The 24,637-nt window shown below is 39.9% G+C and overlaps 1 protein-coding gene and 1 pseudogene across 1 annotated transcript in view; one reads left to right on the forward strand and one right to left on the reverse strand.

The window, feature by feature from the left end:
• Positions 1 to 24,637, forward strand: part of LOC140241725 (probable JmjC domain-containing histone demethylation protein 2C) — a 155,809-nt gene that overhangs the window by 76,367 nt on the left and 54,805 nt on the right.
• LOC140241724 (uncharacterized) lies at positions 21,554 to 23,916 on the reverse strand (annotated as a pseudogene).

Raw genomic sequence — 24,637 nt, forward strand, 5'->3', positions numbered from 1 at the left:
AGCTCTGTCAGGTTGAAGGGGGGAAAAAATCATAAAATGGAATTCCCTGGAGCTTTTTCCTCTCTGGCAAAAAGTGCCTGGGTCATGAGGATATCATTTCAGGCTCCTTCCCCTACTCCCCCCCCCCCCCCCTTTCTCTGTTCTCTTTCCTGTAGTTTGCAGCTAGCACAAGCAGCATGGTGAGTGTTCCTCTGAATATTGATTTAGAAGATGCCTGACCATCTCTACTTTTCTCTATAGATCTCTCTCTTTCTGTATGGTGTACATGTTTTTTTCTCTTTACCAAGGCCTATGATTTGTATTTCTTCCTCCATTCTGGTTACAACAGGCCTGTAAATCAGTGCAATGAAAAATAATATGATTTCCCCCCCCCCCCCCACACACCCACATATCAGGAGTTAATAGTTAAACAGATAGCTATTCCTTGTAACAAATGTTCAAAAGGCATAAGTTGCTTGATCTTGTCACACTTTCTTTGGTGTTGCTTCTTTCTCTATGCCATCTTAGCCGTCTAGGTCTTTCGCGTCTATGGGTTGTTTTTTCAATGACATTGAACTTTCTTTCACCTAAGTTTTCTTTGTTATTCAGTGTTAGTGAGTCTTCCTTGGCATCATCAGTCTAATCACAAACGGTGGCAGCAAAACCAGTCTTGGAATGCCTAGAGACAAACTTGTGTCTCCTTGAATTATACTACAGCCTTCCAGAGAAGTTCTAGGCAAAGTGAAGACTGTAATAGCAGGATTTTTAAAGGTCTGGCAATCCTGATCTTAACCTTGATGTGTTTGTGTGTTTCCCTAGACCTGCCCATAATTGTAGGCTAGAGCAGCAGTGGTGCCATGCATTCACTGCTGTTGCTTCGTTTTGCTGGCACAGCGACCTCCCTGATTGATCAGCCCTGACAGGTCACTCTCTAGCAGGGGAAGGGGAGAGAGCATAGTGAGAGCAAAGTGCAGGACAGAAGAGAAATCTTCATCTTGCAGCGGCAGTCCCGAGATTGGCATGTTAATCATGCTCCCTGGGTAAATGTGACTTCCTGCTGTGACTGGAGTCCCCCCCCCCCCCCCCCTCCAGCCCACTCCTTTATTGCCCATACTATGCAGGTTACAAGGCTACCTTTTCATTGCACACCGCACCACATATCTCACACGATCGTGCCTCTCAATTGTTCAATCTTTGCTCGCCATGCTGCCCCTCCACCTAGAGCAGTTTTTTGAGGTGATCCCTGCTGGCAGCTGAGGTCAACCTCGTGAGGTCAACTTTGGTTAGTGTGGGTTCATTGTAATCAAATCACTCTCTCACTTCTTTTACCACACCAGATGCCTGTAAATTTGATAGCGCTGGAGTGACAATGGGTATATCAGGGAAGATTGTGCATTCATTGCCAATGCGGTGCCATCACCATGAAAAAGATGATTGATCTTTGATTGCATTGCTCTTTCCCCCTCTCTTTTCCCTCATTTTCTGTCTTTAAAGAGAGACTTGTTGTGATTATGCTTAGAGGATGAAGTAGGAAGTGTTATTTGCTCATATGGCAAGTGAGTGATACATGGAGGAGAAGAGAGCTATATTATGATCGGTCGTCATTGCATGAGATTTGCTTTATTACCTGAGATGTTGTCATTGCTTTGTGCTTAAACAAACTTTCATACATCGGAGATGATTTGCCTGAGACTGGCGTCAAAGCATCATCATCGTTGTAGTGACATGGACATGGACATGCTTTTGTTTTTGCTTTTGTCAGGATACTCCAGAATTATTTATAGAATCCTGCCAATTTGTCAACATCCAACATTCCTAGGCCAGTGGGCATGTGGATTTGAAGCAGTTTGTGTGTTTTTTGTTGTGCAGGGATCCCACGAAGCTGTAAGGAAGGAGGAACCGCTGCTGTGCTGTATTTGCTGAAATTAGTAAAAAATCGCAAAGTACTTTGCCGATCTGGTCTGCACTGTAAGTTCCCTCTTCACACTACATGCTCTAGGCACGTGCCAAGAACATCCCGAGAAGAGAAAGAGATTGAACTTTATCTTCCTGATATATTAACCTTGGGGTCTTTTTTTATGACATTGCTTAAACCTTGCAAGCATACTTGAAAAGGGGAAAAAAAACAGATGATTGTGTTCCATTCTGTTTTTTCTCACACAGAGGCAATCATTAGCCTACCCCTATGCCTTCAGGTCAAGGACTAGCCATAAAAGTATGCCAGTCCTACAAATGTGCAGATGTAAACATGGAAATGTTTATGACAGTGCCCCCCCCCCCTACCTTCTTGTTTTGTTATTGACAGGGGGAAAGGAAAGAATGGTACCTAATTTGTTTATCAAAAATCGACTTTTTTTGGGGGGGGGATGGGGCATGATGTAAATCAATATTTCAGAGGGTAATTGAATTTTTTAGAAAAAGATTTAGGCCTAATTGACAATGTTCTGTTTTATTTTGTTTTTAACAACCATTTTGTAAATGGAACATTTGGAGCACAATTCATTCTCTGTTGTTTGTCCCCAACAAGAGGATGAACAGGAAGGACTGCCGTAAGCCCGAGGATGATTTGATCCATTTGTAAAGGAAACCATTTGCTTATTGAGTTGTAAGGAGTGGGTGGTGGTGGTGGTGGGGGGGGGGGGGTTAAGGAATGACAGTAAACTTGATTTACCTGTGTGGGCTGTCAAAGACAGATCGTGATAACAGCTCAGACTCTTTTTCTTTCAGGTCTAATTATATATTTTTCTCCCCTTCGCTTGTTTGCTAGCATGATCATGACTCATCCAGAGGGGGTGACATTTGCCCAGGAGAGGTGCCTCGCTCGAGCTCGACCCTCGGCTATTTCCCTCCCCCTTGCTTGATGCGTACTTGCCAATCCCATTTCCTATAGAAACCGTCTTTACCCAAGTCAGACTTGTGACAGGAAGGACACACACACACACAAACATGCCTTATTTCAGTGTGGCTAAGGAGTATCTGTGGATGGGGGGGGGGGGGGGGGGGAGTTGCTTACTCTTGAATGACTGAAGAGCAGTGCTCCCTGCAGTTATAACATTCTAATAGGTAGAAGTCAGCATGACATTCCACCGACAGATTATGTTTATAGTGCTTTTCGTGATTCATTGTTTACTTTCTGTTTGATAGCTTTGTTTATTATTATACCAAGTCAATGTTGTTGCCAAAGCTGTTCAGATATCATGTCACTGTGCTGTGTATATTTGTGTTCTAAATGTAGATTCATGGAAAGCGGTATTGTTGATTCAAATGTCTAAGGATGTTAATGAGCCAATGCGAGCGGACCTCAGCTGAGCCGGACCTCTCGAATTTTGGGATAAAGCATAGGTTACGTTCGCAGTGCAGTTTATTGCATGATGGGAAAAAATGAAAAAAAATCAAGATGGCACCGGCAAAGTCATCAGGACTACCAAGCTTGAAGGTCATTCTTGTAACGTTCCTCTTGACAACCACCCGGCCAAATGATCAATTGAAATCCAGTTTTTCAGTAAGAAGGAGAAGACGTGGTTTGATCATGACAGATATTGAAATACGCACTTTCCGGTTACCTCTCGAATTTCGGTCGTCTGTATAAACACACAGCAAAATACGCGAGGCTCCTCTCGCATCGGCCACCTCAAAAGGTGGCGGACGGAACCTCTCGCATGAGCCTGCATTTGGCGGCGTATGCCGGCATACGCCGTGTTTATACAGAGCAAAATTCGAGAGGTCCTCTCGCATGAGCCGGCATGAGCCGGCATGAGCCGGCATGAGCGCGTATTTTGCTTCTCTGTATAAACACGCTCTATGACTATCATCCCAGCAACTGGACAGACTGGCATAAAGGAAATGCAGGAGTGATTGGCTAGGTGAATTCACAGTACTTGTGAATCTGTCTAGTTTTGAACACGTGCACTCAAATAATATGCAACACACATCAACAATCTTTCATTGATATGAAATAATGGAAGAATGCATTCGTAAGCATGTTGTTTCGCCTGTGTTCGTGGTTGTGTTTAGGGCCAATAGTGGCCACCTTTAACCAGGGAGGGAGGTGAGACACGCTTCTATCCATCCATCACGTATCCAAGCAGCGTGAGTTAATTCAGTCGACTGCTGTTGTGGGTCACAAGGGGGATGGATGGATGGCGGAGGAAGATTTAACAAGACACTAGCCACCGTGATGGGTTTAATTTCATGCATCACCATACCCATCTGACCTTTGGAATTGGTGTGAAATCCATGGCTCTCCATCACCAGATAGAAACCGAGGTGAATTCGTGAGAAACTTTCTAAATGAAACCTACTGTATTGAAGACCATTGACTCAATGGGATTATAAAGGACTTTGTTGTTTAAAAAAAATGAAACAAAAAGTAGTTACAGGGATCGTATAGTTTTGGTTGAGACCTAATTTCAGGTTTCTAACATTTTTTTTTTGGTGAGATAATGGGAAACCTCTTATGAAATATGAAAGAGCATGTAATTTCATGAGGAATTCAATGTTTATTTGATAAAAATTGGTTTTGAAATGGCTGAGATATCCAAAACAGAGCAATTCTAATAAGTGTGGGACCCACACTTTATTACGATCGCTTTGTTTTACTTTGTTTTTGGATGTTTCAGTCATTCCAAACCTGATTTTCATCAAATAAACTTTGAATTCCTCTTAAAATGGTATGCTCTGTACTATTTCGTAAGTGTTTTCTTGGTGTCGTGCAAAAAGTTTAAAGCCCAATTCTCATCTCCACCAATACTGTACTATCCCTTTATGGTAACAATGTAATACCATGTTGTGGGCAAGCATTTGTCGAGATCCAGCTCACTCTTGGTCATGCATGTTCAAAAGGTTAAAAATTGTCTGTATCGGGTTGTGACTTTCTAAAGATATGCTGAATGAAACATCTAAATGGATCTTAAGATGTGTCGAAACTGCGATATACGGAAGATATGTTTATCTACCAAACAGTATGGTATTAATCATGTGATTAATGTTTTTTGTACAAGTGTGAATTGTAGTATCTTAGTGACAACTTGTTTATCTATCGCAATGAAATGTATTATATTTCAAACACTGTCGGACAGGAAACAAACTGAAAACTATATCCTTGCTATTCATTGGTTAGTGTGTTTTGTTTTGGAAACTGCTGCACAAATTTATTCATATTTTGCACATACTAGGTGGGGTATCAGCCTCTGATGTAGCTCATAGCAACAGGCAATGACCTTTAGTTGTACATTAGACACAGTGTATGATTGCAAAATGCACATCCATTACTCATCAGGTCATGAGCCTCTCCCGATACACAGACTTATTGATAATTTTCCATCGTCCCAGGCACGCTGTTGTGAAGGTTCATTGGTTTGTAGTGCTCTGACTTGAGTGATGAAAAGTTGATGTGGAGTGCTATTTTTGTTTCTAAGTGCCATCCTTGGATTTGTTTGGTCTAGGGTTTGGGAAAGGAAGCGTAATTATGGCTGCGACTTGATGCAAAAGTGAAACCTCTCGTATAATGCTATGCAACTATCAGTGAAGCTCTCATGCAGAAAAGAAAGTGGTCGTCTACTTCCTCGAATTATGGCTTGAAATAATCCCGTAGGATGCCATGTGGATGTCCGTCATGTGATTGTGTTGTAATGTGTTCTAAAAGTAGTCAGATCATAAGCCAGCTCTTTCTCTCGCGCTCTTCTTCAGGCAGTAAACCCGACACAATTCAGGAAGTATTGTAATCGTGGCTTTTGTGCACGCCGTGCCAAAAGAAAGATAAAAACAGGCCATGGTGCAAGATGCAAAGTCATTCACCTGAAGCGATAGTATAGTTTATTTTTCAATACAAAGTGTACTTGCCTCTCTGCAACCCATAATGTTGCCGAAATCCTGTGGTGAGAACAACATCTTCCATGCTTTTGAAAAAGCTTGCATCAACTAGGCTATGGCAACTGGACATTGGTGACGCGCTGTGTGGGGAGATTGATATGTAAAACTGAAACCTTGACTGCAGACAGCCACAAGGTGTACAACCACACTGTGTCATCAAGGAATAGACTGGCTATATGGGAGGAACTGCATGTCGTGTCTGTTGTACTGATTGTTCGTCTGAGCTGTGGAGCAGAGTCGAACTCTACTTGAACTTTGGCTGTGCACCTGCAATGAATAGTAATTGCTGTAATGATATTCTACTGGCCATCACAAGATATGCTGGGCATGTGCATTGAAGTTTACTACCAGCATCAGTTGTAAGTTGTAATATTTTTGCTCTTCAGTCCTTTATTTTCTTGTTTTAGTGGCAATATTTCATGTAGCTGTGAGTGAATTACTCTTATTTATTTAGTTGTGGTGGAATATATCAAGTAGGGTCTTAGAAGTGTTGGAGAAAAAAAAAACATGATGGGTTTTCTTGGAGACATTGTTTTACAGGGTTAGAATAAGGTCATGGTAGAAACAAAAAGAGGAAAACCCTATATATCATTATGCTTTCTATAATTCGGGTGCGATTGAGCTGTTTATTCATTCAACAAAATTAAGTTGGTGGTAAACAATAAAAAAAAAAGCAAGCAAACACAAAGGACATAATTTGTGGAGCAAAACCTAATTGATGAGCATTGTCTACTGTTAATTTTGTTTATAAAAAAATGATTCAGTGCGTAACAAAAAGCCTTATAAATCAAGAAAGCAGAGATGTTCAGATCAAATTCTTAATCTGTCAACTGTGCATGAAGACTGTCCCCATGGTTATGGTCTGCTTTGCCCCTGTTTCTCTGCAACCATGACCCATATTGGATGAAGATCACACCACCATTGCATGGGAATTCAGGGATGGCCTGATTCATTCACTACCCATCAGGGTACATTTATTTTTAAAAAACACAAATAGCACCCGTCAGCAAATAGGCCCTGTATGCATTGAAGTGTACACTCCTCCTAGGTAACGGTCAACTCCAGTTGAAATTCTCTATCTTTTGGCTGTGTTTGTACTAGCTTTGAGATCAGTGATAAAGCTGTGCACAATTCATTACAGGGATTCTCAAGTGTATCCAATCCCTGCCAGCCTTTCCATTCCCTGGTATCCCCATGCTGCTGGCTGCTACTATACAGGCCTTTTCTCTATAATGCATGCTTCATAAATTTGTCCTACGAAGCAGTAGATCACACTGACATTTCACTTTCATCATCCACGATGATGCTGTGATCTGATAGGTATTAATTGTGCGTGGCAAGTGCATGCGTCTCAGGCAGTCTGGACTGCAGGTAGCAATGAGGGTACACATCCATCTGTAAGGAGAGGACAATCAGTATGCCTGACCTTCTAACATGATCTGCAAAGGATCAAGTGTCCTTCGGTGAAGTTTCATTCTGGCTTTGAATGCCTGTCACAAGTTATTTATGGACAAGCTAGGCACTAGGGGAGATGGGGGAAAGGAAGTTTCAAGTTTCAAGTTTCAAGTTTTATTAAACCAATTCATTAAACATTTGACATTTTACAAAAGGATACAGCATTAAGAATAATGAATAGTTTGGGACCCCAAAAGAAGCAGAGCTTGTAAAAAAGGGATCCTGGATAAACATATAAAACAAAACATACTAAAGTTTAAGCATATTAATAAGAAGTATAATAGTAACATATTTACATAGGACAGATGCAACACAAGCACACAAACACACGCACACACACACGCACATTCAATCACACAAACACGTGTCACAAAAACGCTCATGCACATACATGTAGCTCACATGAAATTGCAGAAAGATACTTTCTATTTTACTATACTTTTAAATTCAGCTTTCCTGATCAATTCTTGTTTTACAAATTTCCCTCAAGATAGATGCAACATGTACGTTTAAAGTTGGATAGTGTGGAGGCTGACCTAATTCTCAATGGCAAATTATTATTAAGAGGGAAGAATGAATGAAAAGAAAGTGGGGAGGGGATGGGGATGGATTAAAAATGAGGAAGAACCAGAAAGAAAGAGAGAAGGTAAGGGGAAGGAAGAAAGGGAGAAGGAGACAATAAATGTAAGAAGAGAGAGAGAATATAGCAAATTTCCCTCGACACTGACCCAAAGAAATGTCCCAGGGTAACACCACATACCTCATTGGCATGCTAGTCTCAGTAGGTGACCTTGACCCCCCAGTTCTCCATGGTTAGTCTCCTCCAGAGTCTCTTTGATGAATTCATCTCTCATAGAATTGAAAACAAAAAGATCCATGATTTCTGTTATTTTTCTCAGTGGCTTTGAACTCTACCTAATAGAGTGAAACCACTGGATTTCTTTCTCTTTTTTTTAACCTATGGAACTTTTTTTTGACCACACCAAAATATGAATAAAACTGGCTATGTGATATTGTAGGCCTAATTATTTACAACATACACTTGTTGACTATGAAAAGGGATAATACAGAGAAAGCCATTAGTCCACATGATATGCTGTCAGTGTGTGTCTACATGGTGAACTCAAATGGCAGCTGTTAAGTGGTTGTACATGTACTGAAAAACAGTGTTAGATGATGTCTATGTTCTCCTGTTTGGATAATTTGCCTGAGTAAACTTGAACACCCATCATCACCACTGACACCAGACAAACATGAAACCTGTTTGGGTGTTTCATGATGTGAAGATGTTTGTTTCCCAAACATTTGGAAGAAGGAGAATTGTTTGGAAAGCAGAAGAGTGAACACAAATCATGCTGGCCAAACATAGTAGTGTTTCTGTCTCATATTGTGAGTGAGACACAGAAAGTCTGTTTTTTCCGAGACTAGCAGGAACTATGCCCATTTCCTTCAACAAATATATGTCTGTAAAGCTTTTTTTCCCTTTCTTTTGTTCCCTGTTCTTTGGCAGGGCAAACAATGCCAAAACAAGCAGTCTTGCCAAGAAGAGGTCAGGTCGGTTAAAAATAAAAGAGAGAGAAAGAAAAAAAAAGTGATACTCTGCTTTGTTCGGAGGCTATGCCTTTAGTTGGACAGGTTAATGCTAACATAGCTGAGTGGTTGCCAGCTAATGATTTATGCATGTTATTCTTTTTTTTTTTGTGAATGAGGGGCCAGATATGGACTGTACTAGAGACAGAAAGAGAAAGATATCTCTGTGGGGGAACAACCAAGTACTTGTGCTTGCAGTTTAGTAAATATCCTTGTGTAGATGCTGTAAGAAACCAGGATTTTGAGCAGGAAGCGTTGAATATCATTACATGCCAAATTTTGGCCAGTCATTGCGGCGATTCATCCAGCCATGCCAGGCGTACTGAAATACATTTCTTAAGCTATTCGCAGTTTCTTTTTTTGGATCGGGGAATCCAGTGAATTGATCAGCTTGTAGAGAAGACGGATGCATCTTTTGTTTTGTGTGATTTGCAAGCAGGTAGAGACAGACTTAGGCCAGCAATGTCTTGCCATTCCAATTTTGTGTGTACCGAAAAGACACATGTGCCTAAATGAGGTGTGCACCTGCTTCGGGGTCAGCAAACTTCTCTCGCAGCGAGAGGCGTGGAATCTTTCCTGTGGTCTTGATGGCTAATCCGAGTTTCGTTGACCTTAGTGAGGTGTTGCCAGCCCAGCAGGGATAGGAACGTGCGTTGCAGTGTGCTGCCGATGCCCTTGCCTATTGGTTAAAGTGGCTTTGAGTGGCAAATATTTGTGCCTCCGGCGATAACGGAGATATCCCCGGACTAGCATCCCAAATCCTTCACCAAATGCAAGAGTCGCCATGCCAACGTCCATCCATAACTAAGTAGGATGTAGGCATTGTTTTTGTTTTCTCCAAGAAACATGGAGATACTCATGTTACTGTGCCCTGTTGACATGGCCTGTGGATTACGGGAGCATTGACATCTTGGAAAAGGTCATCGTCCTCTCGTTAATGACTTTTTTGTTGTGCCAGCTGTAACAGGAAAGTGCCCCAATCGGCACCTGATTTCCACTCATATTTCTCGCAGTGTGCTTATCGCTCTGTCTGAAGGCAGTGCAGTTACAGCAAAAAGGACTCGTGTTTTTTTCAAGACACAAATGACTGCATGTGTGACTTTTCAACCCTCCAGTTGACTTTCAGTTGATTGTAAGTTGAGTTGTCAAGATAATTTCTGTTTCCTGTGTCTCTAGACCCTTCCCCCATTCTCATCTAACAGAAAGAGAGGGATTTCCCTCCAAGCTGTTCTAATATTAGAAGGCTGCAACATCTGAAACCAATGCTGAACTCATTTTGCTTGCATGATAGCAGTACTTGCGGTATGTTAAGTTTGTTGGTCATACAACTATGCAACACATGCATCTGACTGGATACAAAGTATCCAGATTACTTTACTGAAGCAAACAAACATTAGAAGTTGACAATCTTGTGCAAGAGCAGAGCAGCATATGAGATGTAGGGTCCTGGGTCAATGAAAACAGAGATGACTTTCATTTCTTTTTGACGATTATGCTTGCACAAGAAAGTTGTCTAGTTTAAGTGTCAGGCAGTTCTTTTGAGGAGTTAGTTGCAAGATTATATGATGATGTGCAGTTTCATGCAACAGACTTAAAGGGGAAGTCCGGACGATTATCAGCCATTTCCTGTGTAAAGAACAATATTTTCATGAACCTATTACCCTTTTCCCGACGAGAAAAGACCATCAGATACATTTACTATGATTTTTTTTTAAAATGAGGTAATTCTTCATGTTCGAATCCGTCGCGACCAGCCCTTCGTACTATCTGTCCCAGGATGCATTGCGTGTGACGTATCAGGCGCAGTTTCCTCAGCTGAGAGCACCGCGAGCGCAGCCCAGCTACGCATCGATCTCCCATTGCACTGCTGACTGCGGCGCGGTATCTGCATGCCTGCCCAGGTGTGCCTTGTTGGCGCTACTGCAGGAGACCGTACACCGATTTAGGAGTGCTGTTGCCAAATGCTGTATTCCTTTATTCAAATAATCTTCGGTATATATCTATATAAAATCCGTCAAAGATTAATGTAAAATAGTCGCAATGCTATAACATTGTCATTTAATTGAAATATTTATGTATTGTAATACTGTCGTACTTATTGGTGTCCACCCCATCACTTACAATTCATTGGCTATTGTTGCCATCAGAGTTATCAGGCTGCTCAGGCATACATTTACGACTGCAGCTGCCAAATGCTATCACAATCCGTGATCGTTTTTTTCGTTACTTCTGAGTGTGAACAATCTGAAATCAGTCTGTCAATTTCAGAATTATTGCCTCTCTTTTTGTCCGAGACTGTTGAGTATGTCTGACGGTGGTAAATTACGACAGTATGTAGACATGTAACTTGAACCGCAGAAGAAACGCCAGTGCCAGCTTCATCATAGTACCGCCGCCGGTAACGGTGACCAGCAGCCCAATACACACAGTGTAATGGGACTGCGTACTGTAGCATTCAGGATCATGATAAGGTAGTATCGCGGATAAATATCAACTTAAATTCGAAATATTTCTTCAATTTGAAGACTTACTAGTAAAGTTAAAGTATTGAAAACAGGCTTCGGACAACGTTTGGTTCTGCCAATAGTCCCTTTCTGTTAAAATTGATGACTTAAATGTGACTCGGTCAAGAGGAACCTTGGAGAGATACAATGAATTATTGACAGCCAGCACAGGCGCACACATCACACGCGCACAAATTTCAAATCCATTGACGACCGGATAAGATGAGCTGGCGGTCAATTCAGTGTAGCTCTCCCAGGTTCCTCTCAACCGAGTCAAATTAAGTCATTAATTCGAACAGAAAGGGACTATTGGCAGAACCAAGCGTTGCCCGAAGCCTGTTGTCAATACTTTACTTGTGAGTCTTATAATTGGAGAAATTTTTCGAATTTTAAGTTGATATTTATCCGCGATACTACCTTGTCATGATTCTGAATGCTACAGTGCACAGCCCCATTACGCTATGCGTATGGGGCTGCTGGTCGCAGTTACGCCGCCGAAGGGGAGTATGACGAGGCTGCATCGAGTAGTATTTGTAAGTTTTGACGACAAACTTGTATTGGAGAGCCATCTTGCGCACCTTTCCCGCTCATTTTCTGGGTTCGGAATGGTAAAAAAAACTCTTCTTCTGGCCATCGCCCGGTTTATTAGAACACCCAAACACTTGACACACTGGCATTTTTTAAATGAAGCAATAGATCATGCAGCGTGCATCCACTGCGTGGCCGGAAACACCCGGTACGCTACATGCTCGGCCCGTATCGCCGTTGCTCAAGCAGGGCTCCCCGAGCCAGCTGACGCTCCAAACAAAAATTAATGTGGGGCTAATACGTCACGCCATCACGTGATCTTTCTCGCCGGCGTACAGAAATCGAACAGTTACGATTCAAAAGTAGTGATGCTAAAAAATTGATTGTGACCAGTTGGGAGGGTATTTTTCAATGAAACTTAGTCATTATGGTCCTTGATTTATGTAGATTTTGGTGAAATTTATTCAAAATCGTCCGGACTTCTCCTTCAAAGTGGGCATGGTATACCGTCTTGTTAGTTCAAAGCCAGATCAGTGCCTATAGAAGTAAGAGATGCCAAGAAAATGGGAGTCGGTCAAAATGGTAGGCTATATCTTTCATTCACTCTGCTGTGCGGACTGCAATCTATTTACGCACACACAAGATATCTATCTATTGTGACAGGCCATATCACCAACCATACAGTCAACAAGAGGCCATCGAACAAGAGGCAGATTTATCAGTCTATTCATAGTGTTGTACAATATTACTATAATGCGTCTTAAGCTCTCTGTATACACATAACTTAAAAGGTCAGTGAATGATGTGTTTTTTTATAACAACCACAGACTTCAAAAGCTTATGAATTAAAGTGCCTTTTTTTTAGGTGACCAGAAATTGACCTCCTCACACATTCTTTGATATAATCAGAGAAATGAGTGAGTAGTTGAATGGAGCGTATTCATTCCCAGTCACCAGAAACTGTCTCCCACTCCAGGTCTTTTGAAACAGTCCTTTCTTTACTGGAGCTCAAATTGAATGTCGGCACCATTTAGGGCTTCACCCTCTAGTAATTGCAGATCCTGTGGGCAGATGGAAGAATCCATTTCCGGCTCAATTAGGGCAAGGTATGGTGGTGCCAAATCACAATGATAAAGCTGGGGTACAAAGAATGGGGTTCCCTTTCTTTCTCTTTTTCATTTTTTATGTGTATGTAGTATGTATGAATAATGTTTGTGAATACTGAACATATAGGCCTATTAAAAAGAATTAAAAGTTATGCCAGAATACAATGTCATATATTAGCGTTATCATCACAATGCTACCACAGTCCTCTGTCAGGGCTTTACAAAGTGTTTAATTCTGTATCTTTGGGTACACTTGTAGGTACAAAACAAAGTCAGATGACATGCTGACCTCTTCCTGCTGCAGTCAGTACAGGTACATTGAAAAAATTAAAGGGCAAGATCTCCCATTTTATCAATCACATTAAGTGGTTTAGCCAGAAGCAAGCCAAAAAAAAAAAAAAAAAAAAATCCTAGCTATGTTTTACTGTTGGTATTGCTATTGTATTTTGTGTGTGTGCATGTGTGTGTGTGGGGGGGGGGGGGAGGGGTATTGAAAAGTTCTGGGATAGAAAAAAGTGTATCCATTGTTGTTGAACTGCAAACTATGATGAATCATTAACCACTTCTTTTTTCGTCGCTGTTATGTTCACCTCAATAATACACTCAATATCACAACACACAATCATCGCTTGTGGAAATGTTGCTTTAATGATGCTATAATGACACAAGATATGATCAGTCCCCTTGCAGCTCTGCTTTGGTGTCGCTCTACTGGGATTCAATAGGGTCCGTCATTTGATGGATTAGCATTGTATTCACCTGATGATAACAAAGCCCCCTCCTCTTTTCCCCTGGTGTGAACTTGTGTCTGTGGTAGCTGCCTGCATTCCAACTCCTGTAACACAGGTTTCACGAATGCACCTGACCAGAGCCACCCCCTACCCCCACTACAACTCCATTTTGTTCCTTGTTTGAAATGGTAGGCTGGTTCCCACGGGGCCAAGGGGGGTCAAATATTTTGATAGAAAGATGAGTGAATGCAATGAGAATTCGTGGTATCTTTCATGCGACAATCAGATATGAGGATATCAGGAATGCTTGCACGCATTAATAAGGTGAGAAAAAGAGGAAGAACCGTAATAAAAAAGGGCATTTCATCTCACTCTTTGAGTGCATTGTCCACTGAGTTGAGTCCAGGGATGCTTTAACTGAAATCAGGTTCCCTCAATGATCATTAAAACGTGCAGAGGAGAGTTTGCAGAATCTGCAGATCCCTGTAGTAGATCTTGGCTTTCGTGTGTGGCTTCAGAACATATTTTGTTGTGTTCGGGTCAAATTGAGTCAATGCCGTGCTACGTATCTTTGCTGGGTTGGGGTTTGTTGTTGTTGGTATTGTTGTCATGTTACATTGTAATGCCCAGTATGTGATCTGTCAACCAGTAGCCCAATGGTTGCTGGTCATTGTTATGATTAAGCATAAGGCCTATTAACATGCACACACACACACAAATACGATTAATGGTTTTTAAAATTGAGTTTTTCAGTATGATACAAAGTCAATAATTCTTGTGTGTGGACATAGATAATCACTATATAGTGTTCTGCATTAGGACACGAAAATCATTCTTTTTTTTTTTCTTTTTTTTTTTGAACCCTCATTATAATTTCCCTCTTGTGTGTCAATGGGCCTTGAAATGCATGTTTTAAGTGTGTGTATGTGTGTGTTTGTATGTATGCTACTGCTGTATGCATCTTGCCATGGAAAGTAGGAGATTTTGAAAAAAAAAAATAATCAAATAGTAGAGCTGCAAAAAAAGATGTGCCTAAACAGGTACAGAAGATTTATAAGTCCACATGAATGGTGCTACACTCACTGGGACCTTGATTGCATTAGCATTGCAACTCATGATTCACTCTCTTGCATATATGCATTCGGACAGGATGTTGTTTCACTCCAAAAATGAAACTTGTTTTGATGGAAGTGAAAGAGAAGAGGAGGTCCAGCATAGAGATCAGAAGGTACTTGAGTAGTGATATATGAGCATCAGGGTGGCATTTGTAGTTCTTGGCTCTTGCAGCGAAGATACTGATAGAGCTGTTGGTGTACAAAAGCAGGCTTGCAGCTAGACAATTGTTGTTTATCTAGAGCTATGATTCAGTATTTCATCATACTGTGACCATTTTATATGTTTGAGTAGTTTAAAACATTCTCTTTTCATGTACAACCCCCATTCAAAATTTTAAAGCGGGATAAAAGGCACGTTGACTTTCATTTGTTTCAGTTTATTGCCAACTTGTCATAGTGGCTATGTAACAAACAAATCACTTTCGGTAGTAGTATGTATGTTGGATGGTGAAGTAGATTCAAGCAAAAATTGTATAGTTCCACATTTGGTATTCAGAGGTCGTGGCTTTTCCTGGAGAAACAGCATCCTTGATGTCAGGAAACCAGTATGCCTGTTGTCTCTTGTTACAGAGTAGTACTCTGCTGTGAGGTCAGGTCGTCTATCCAGATCTTGGAGGGGAGGGAATGTCTGGGAAATGTAATGGGCATACCGTGATCACAGCCAGCCGGCAGCGTCGCGAAAATGTGTCTAAATCATTCTACAGCGCAGCGGTGTGACCTTGAAATGGTCTCTCGTGCCGTGTTCGAGGACTGGTTTTCGATCTGCGATATTTCACTTCATGTGCATGATATCAAAGCAGGTTTTTTTGCAGATGATCAGCGAAATTCTGAATTTTTCAGAAATCATAATATCAAGTAGAAAAGACTGCGATAACATTTTATAATTTCACATCAAAAATCGTGTTGAAAAAAAAAATAATTCAATTCAAAATCATCTGGTAAATTTCACTTTTCTAGACAATGAGTTAATAAAAAATCATCACGAAATGGGGGTAAATGTATCAATCAATCGAAAAATGTAACTCTTTATGGGTCATTTCGTGTAGATGGGTCAGGATCCAGCAAAATCTAGAGCAACTACACTGTCAACTAGCCCTAATGAAGACAATCCGATTTCCTTGTGCTGTGATTGGTCGATTACCGTCTGCAGAGGCTGCCATGAATGACGTCATAGTGAATCTCCACTTACGGCTTCTGCTTTTGCCGGGCCCGACGTAAAACTAACTGTTTATAGACTAACATCAAACCATTTTGAAGTTGATTTGAACACTTATTATCACATTTCAGTATGTATCTCGTCTTTTGATGAGTCCAATCGATCAAAATAAATGAAGGAATCGACAGAAGAATGTGAATATATACAGAGTGCAAACACGAACCCGTCAGTGTAGTCCCAAGTATTCGTTTTGCAGTGTTGCGACTGCAGCAAAAACGGTAACTGCACGAACACTCGCTGCGGTGAACCACAGAAGCAGGTATTTCCGTAAGAAGTATCACGTGTATATCTATACGTGCCTATGATTGTTATGAACTAGTAGTAGTACACTGTAGTAAGTAGCTATAGTAGTAGTAGTAGCACTAATAGTAGTACTAGTACACTGTAGTAGCTATAGTAGTAGTGGACTACTAGTACATTAGTAGACCTAGTACTAGTACACTTGTAATACCATACCAGTAGTGCCAGCAGCAGCAGCCAGTGGTAGTACTAGTCCAGCATAGGTGTACTTGTATTTCTCTGGACACTTGTGTGAATGGGTGCATTGGTCATTGTAGTGTCCAGATGACAAGACGGTACATAGGCTGTGGTAACTAATCACTGATGGGACTTGGAGAATGACGATAGTCAAAGCAAGCTGGCTTCCTTGCGGATCTGTTATGTTCTTAGATATTTAAATACAATGTATATATCTTTCATATTTTATTATTATTATTATTATTATTATTTTTTACATTTCATCTTTTGTCTCTGGTGGATGGAAGCAAGCTGCTAGCAAGACAAGAGAACAAAAGCTGAAAATCTACTATGGATTGTACAGATTGATGTACATGTATGTGTACTCGAGCCTTTTTATCAAAACAGAAAAAAAGTAATCATCAGTGTAGCATTCATTAATTTGCACTGATTTGAAATCCACATTCAAATTCCACAAGACACGACTTTCACACTCTTGCTTGTTTTCCCCTCCTTAAACTGGACATCTCTCTCTCTTTCTTTCTCTCTCCTCTACCCAGTTTCCACAACGCTCTTCAGTTATTCTGCATTATCTTTTCAACTACTTGGCAGTATAGGATGACAGGAAAAAACTTTTCATTATCATACGGATTACCCTAAAGTTCATAACAAACTAACAAAATATTGTAAACATTATTGCTCTTTGTTAAACAGGATGTGATGCAAAAAAACAAACAAAACAAAAACATTTCTGTTGGTAAGGTTGGTTGTTTACATCTTTTAAGGCACATGTACCACTAGTACTACATGTATTTGGCAAGAACAGCATATATATATGCTATATATATATATATATATATATATTGTCGCTGGGGCGACAAGACCACTTATCTACAAAATGTCAAAGGTTCAGGAGAGCCAAAAAACATGGCGGCCAAAGCACTGTAGTGAATGGGATAGCCTTTCCTTTGACATGCCGTGGTGGCTTCATTTTTGGAGTAAGACAGTTGGGATTTGGACAGGACATCACTTAACCCATTATTTGACCATTAATCCAAAAAAGTCATTTTCACCAAAATTGCAGATACAAGGTCTTGTCACCCCAGCGACGGACTATTATACAGTATATGAAAGATGGCGAAGTAGAGTAGTAATGCATTTCAGTCCAACAGCGCTATTTATTCAGGCTGAATTTTCGAAGAATACATGAATGTCTTCCTCAGGGTTCACAATAACAATTATGAAAATAAACAAAATGAATATTTCCTTTAAAGTGGTAGTCATGGGGAATGCTTATGGCAATGCCCGAGTGTGGTATCTGAGTAGAGGCATTGTGCGTTTCTTATTAGCATGCTGACTTGCAGTCAAGATCAATTTGTATTATTATGATGTAATAATGATAGCAACCACATGAATTTGTACATGCTTAACCAATCAGATCATCAACGCATGTAAGTGTATCATACATAAGTGGTAGTCATAGGAATGATTGTGACAACACGCGTATTTCTCAGTGTAATAACTCAGCTGTATATAACTCACATTTTCATAGACCGAGGTATCTGATGTCCAACATTTCGTTATTCCAGTTCTCTCCCAATCTTATACGTGTCTTTAAAAATGTTGGCTGCATGCCTGGTATCTATTATACATACAATATAATACCATACCAAGGAGGCTTAGTACCTCCTTTGTCATACACAGCTACTTTCAGTGATACACCTGTATTTGTACTTTCCTTTTCACATACATAAAAGCGTTGTAAGAGAATGATTACTGTAAAAGTGGAAATTTTCGCATTGTTGAAATTTTCGTGCATATCGCGCAACCAAAAAACTAGCGCGAAAATAAAAGTATGTGGATATTTTTGCTTGCCATATATTCCTGTGTGGGATGTCTTGATTCCGTGGAATTAAAATCACGCGAAACTCTTCTTACCCGGCCAAGCGCGAAAATATCCACTGTTACAGTATGTGGAACTTCAAATTTGATGAGGGTAGGTATTTGGTCACATTCTGCCCATCAAAACTTTAGTTTGCCACACAAACCTAGGGCAAATAACATAATTCATAAATGTATAAACTACAATACAGGCTTTAAACGAGAAAGCTAAAACAAAGAATCAGTATACTAGTAGTATGCAGAGGTAGGATTGCTCTTAGATGAATACATGTTCATTATTCACACACATTCTTCACACACTGCATTAGACAAAATAACTTATCAAAACTGACTGACACATCTTCACAGTGGCGGATCCAGGGAGGACCGCAACCGGCGCACACCCCCCCCCTTAATTTTTTGTTGAAACAAAAGAAACTAGAGATTGTAATTTGTCATCACTGACAAATTAAGGTGATCCGATTTTTTTTTAATCAATGATTCGAGTCCTGATCGCAGTAGGCATGACCATACAAGTTTCATCTGTGTTTAGAGACATTGGCCGTGTGATGTTTGCATTCTCATTTAGCAAAGGGAGTCATATCTGCCATGTTAGGTACCAAATTCTGTATACACTATAAGGAAGACACAGCAACAAGCACATATGACCTTTGACCCACCTTTGCACTCCCAAGATTGCATCTGATGAAATAGTGGTTATTTTGTGAAATGATTCTCGCGATATCGTCTGTACGTGTGAAAAATATGGGAAAGATAGGACAGGTATTCACCAAGATACAAGATGAAACATTTATGACCTTTGACCCTAATTTACATACCCAAGATGTTGTCCGATCTAGTAGTTGTTATTTTATGAAATAATGTACGTGACATGAACTAAACATGTGCAAAATATGGGGGTGATAGGGGGTGTTTTTCTTGAGTTATTGCAAAGAAAGTTGCAGAAAGAAGAAATATATCAATACATAGAAGATAAGCTTTAATTTCAAGCAAGTTTTTTATCGTAATCTCGACATCGTATGAAGAAACGAAGGTCAACTGAACAATAGCGCAAAGTCTCAGCTACCACATATTAAAATCTGGGAGAAATTCACCGAAGGGTAAGTGAGCTAGTGCTCGATAAAGACAATCACGTCAATTTTCACATTTAAAAAAATTCCCTCCCGTAGAGATAACACGTCATAACGAAGATACAAAAAGAAGTACATATGACCTTTGACCTCAATTTGCACAGACAAGATGGCATCTGAGTAAAAAGTAGTTATCTTGTGAAATGATCCTTGTAACATGGTCTTTGCGTGTGCAAAATATGGGAAAGACAGGACATGTATTCACTAAGATACAGGATGAAACACTTATGACCTTTGACCCTAATTTACATACCCAAGATGGTGTCCGATCAAGTAGTTGTTATTTTATGAAATGATTTACGTGACATGAACTAAACATGTGCAAAATATGGAAGTGATAAAGGCCGTTTTTCTTGAGTTATTGCAAAGAAAGTTGCAGAAAGAAAGAAATATCTCAATACCTCGAAGATAAGCCTGAATTTCAACCAAAATTTTTGACGTGATCCCGACATCGTATGAAAAAACAAAGGGCACAATTACGGTAGCGTAAAGTCTCAGCTACAACATATTAAAATCTGGGAGAAATTTACCGAAGGGTAAGTGAGCTAGTGCTCGATAAAGATAGTCATTTCAATTTTCATTTCCAGAAAAACTGCACTCCCATAGAGATAACAGGTAAACTGGTCAAATTTGACAAGATTACTTTCAATCCATTTTTACGAGGTGATACCGTCATCCAATCAAAATGTTGTAATTTTATGTTTAAAATAACATTAAATAAGTTACATCATACTGAAATCTGGGTGAAAATTGACAAAGGACTAGTGAGATGCGCTCGAATAAACTTGAAATTTGATGACGTCATTTTGAAAATTTACTTTTTTTACTTTATTAAGAAATTTGATATCTTTTAATCATTTTGTCAGTATTGCCACCCCATGAAATGACATGTACAACTCATCAGCTTTCAAAATATGTACAGAAAATGGGGGGTCACCGTCCATCCTGACGAGTAAAATCAGATTTAAAATTGGCAGTTTTTTGGCATAGTTGCACTGTATATCGCCATTGACGCGCGCGCGGAATTTCAACTTTGACAGGCCCGTATGATGTCATATTGAGTCGGATTGACTTGAAACTTGGTATAAATATTCCTTTACATTTCAGACATCGGATCAAAGTGAAAAAACTGGAAATTTCAATTGCATATGAGCTGTGCGTGCGTATATGCGCGCGCGCGTACGCGTCCGTCCCATTTTTTTAATTTTTCAAAAAATGTTCCAAATGGTCTGAAACGTGTGCAAAAAAAATTTGAGCTCGATTGGAGCATACAAATATTTCAACGCGCGCGTACGCGCACGTTTTAAGAGAAAATTGAATTTTGAGAACATGAGTAGAATGCGCATAATTTGAAATGTATGTGACGTAAATTTCATTGAAAAATTCTATTCCATTAATGAGATATGATTGAGAATGTGTTTTCATATAATGACGTCATAGTGACGTCACGGTCAACTGATCACAATGATGCATTAGATTTGTTGTCTTTAGGACATGATGCATATATGGTATAATTTTGAAATTGATAGGCAGAGGACTTTCTGAGCTAACCTCTGCACAACTTTTGGGGAGAAATAAAGAAATAAAGAAGAAGAATAAAGAATCAGTACAGATACAGAAGGTGATCCGAGAGGATACTCGGATCACCTAATAAAAAGAAGTTTCTGTAAACAGGTATAAATGCACATATGCTTGGTTTGTGCAACTTTGATCACAATGCAAGCAAGGCTATACCATTTTCAGACAAATCTGCAGTGTCTAGATTTTACATTGTCACTATCACTACCTTCACTTTCCATAATTACATGTACATGGTTATCTAAATTTGTAAAATTCCTGCATGTACAACCAGGACCACAATTTTGCCCCTGTTTTTTACATTTGCACTGCTTATTCACACACTTATTTTTCTTACATCAACATTGTCTTGTTAAATATGCAACATTATTTCTTCTTTGTTCAATGTCTCTTGTAAATCCCCAAAAAGTCCTGATTTTTTCCTGAATAACTGAAAAGCAGCCATATTGAGTGATGTCTGGATACATGAATAGTGGGACATGTCTGGGGCATTTGCCCAGACAGTTCTCACCCAGCATGATTACAACCTGTGAAACCTAAGAGCAGAATGAGGGGGCAGCAGTTGATCTTCATGAGCATTCTACTGACTTGGGGATACACCTTGAGTGTTATACTGACCAAACAAAATGGGTTTAACTAGAATAATAATTTACAGATGCAATCCTGTACAGCATTCAATTTACCAGTTCCTGCGGGAGGGTCATACAAACAAGCTGTAATGGAGCATTTCCGGCATGTTCCATCTCTTGAGCACTCTTGGCGTTGAGCAAGAGCTGACTGGGTTGGTATCCCTGCAGTGACTGGGTTGGTATCCATGCAGTGGCTGGCTTGGTGGGGCATTGTTGGCTTGGGGCAGGGGAGATGGTGTTTGGTTGGTGTCTTCATACACCTTTGGCAAGAAGCTGCTTTTGTGGCACATATCTGGTAAGGGGTTGGTGCTGAAAGGCAAATCAGAGTTTAAAAAATATTCTTCAAGAAGAACTACAATTACATGACAGCCAGAGAAGGATTACAGTCATTCAAGCTACTGCCCACAATTCATTTGACTACTCTTAAAATGTGTACAATTAAATTTCATGACTTAACGTTCAGTGGCATCTTAAATATGAACATTACACTTTTTCTATTGCTCAATAATCATTAACAAAAATTTACAATACAACTGTACCAACTAAAATTTCAATTTATTAATCCCTGTTTGAGGAACTTGAGTGCAAGTTGAAAAGAGCAAGAATTATAATTTACAGATGCAATCCTGTATCCAATTTACCAGTTCCTGCGGGAGGGTCACACGCTTGGATGTTCTGTCTCTTGAGCACTCTTGGCGTAGAGCAGGAGCTGACTGGGTTGGTGTCCCCGCAGTGGCTGGCTTGGTGGGGCATTGTTGGCTTGGGGCAGGAGATGGTGTTTGGTTGGTGTCTTCATACACCTTTGGCAAGAAGCTGCTTTTGTGGCACACATCTCGCAAGGGGTTGGTGCTGAAAGGTTAATTCAGAGTTCAAAAAATATATATACTTTGAGAAGGACTACAGTACAATTCAATTACACAACAATTATAATTATTCTAAATATTTGTCAGGAATGAAACTAATTGCAAAAATGTATACAACTGGAATTTATACAGTTCAATTCCAATGGCATTCATAAAGGAGAGCATTGTCTTTCTATTGTTCAAAGATCATTATAGAAATTTTACAAAGAGGCAAAAGAAAAAAGTGAAATAGCAACAATTGAGATGAAAATAAAATGACATTTGGCATGAACGTAGTATACGAAACATGCATTTGTCAAGTCTACGTCTATTAAAACACAGTAGAACCAGAAGTAAATAATATTTCATTTGTCACAAAAACATTGGTACATCACCCCATTGTATTCAAATTGTCAAAATGCTAATGCTACGACTGTGATAGTATGACTAGTATGAGGTGGTACATTATTATGATTGTACATATTCCCATACCATGTATTTTGAATTCATCAAACTATAGAATGTAGAACTTAACTGTTAGTTCTATTAAAAATAATGATAATAATGATAATAAAATAGTGCAGGGTCTATGCCAAATACAACAAGGGAAATTGACTGATGTCATGTACATTTTACTAGTAGATCGTACTCTGTCATGATCTATATCGATCTCTGTACTTTTAGTTCTAACCAGTAGTGCCAGTACTAAGTAGCGCTAGCTGTGATACGATACCGTGGACGACTATTTTACAGAACAGGACATCTAATTGTACATACGGGACTACGGCCAGTGCGTGCGCGATCAAAACTTGCCACTGCAGAGACAAAATCGAGTCCGGAATTCTCGTTAACGTGAAGGTCACGTGACCCTACATGCATACAGATGGCATCGCAAAACCAATATTTTCGGAAATTTGCTTCGACTTTGGGTGCAATTTTGATCATTTCGTTTATTTTTGAGCCAAAATGAGGCTGGTATCAAAATTTCCGCTAGAATCTCATCTATTCAAATAACTGATTAAAATAACCATAGGAGTTGTAGATGGGTCAGGATCCAGCAATATATCAGTGCATGTCAAAATCAGATTCTATCGCAAGCAGCTTCTTATATCCATTGTATCTCCCTCAAAAAGTGCCAAATTCGGCTAAAAAAAGTATGGAATTAATCGTCTTTTATTGGACTGCAAGACTTACCCGGTCACGGCTCCGGAAACAGGTTCATGGCAACGTAACAACGAGCGATGTTGGGGATATACATTTTGCGTCGACGAAAAGCCTCGTCGCCAGACACATGCGCAGAATTCCTGCGCGTGGAATAAATTCGGTGGATTTGCTCATTAGCATACGACGCTGCGGACTGACTGATCAAGGAACAGAGGTATTGTGTCTGGTTCAAGTTTCATGTGGATCCTTGGTAAATGCTTGCCTGTGGTCATACAGGTCATGTCTCATGTGGCACAAAAAGCCTTGATTCTTCTGTAGTTTGATATACATCAACACCCCTTCTCTTTGTTGCAGTCTTTCTCCCTATGTGTTGTTTTTTCCTCTAAATTGATTCAGCATATTGGGCATTCATGACTCTATTGTAAATCATTGCTACCCTGTGATCTGTTGTAGGAAAAAAAATTTCTGTAGTTCTCTATGTTGATGGAAGAATAATCATAGGGCTTTTATTGTTGCTGGGATGGCAAGACCTTGTAGGTCAAATTATGGTGCAAATCACCGTTTATGGATCAATTGCCAGATAATCAGTTGAGTAACATCCTCTTCAAATCTATGCTGTCTGATTTTGAGATACACAAGGTTTTGTCACTCCAACAGTGACATGAGCTTTGTTGTGTTATGGCACATAGAGGTTAACAGGATATGCTAGTAGTTTATCAGTTTATCTGTTTTAATCATTCATGCTTTTTCTCTTAATTTTCTTATTTTCCTCTCTGTTTTCTAGTAGCTGCCTTCCAGATTTGCTCTTTGAGTTCTGCTTGTATGTAAGACACCTTGCTCC

Source organism: Diadema setosum, chromosome 18 (assembly GCF_964275005.1).
Source record: "Diadema setosum chromosome 18, eeDiaSeto1, whole genome shotgun sequence".
NCBI lineage: Eukaryota > Metazoa > Echinodermata > Echinoidea > Diadematoida > Diadematidae > Diadema > Diadema setosum.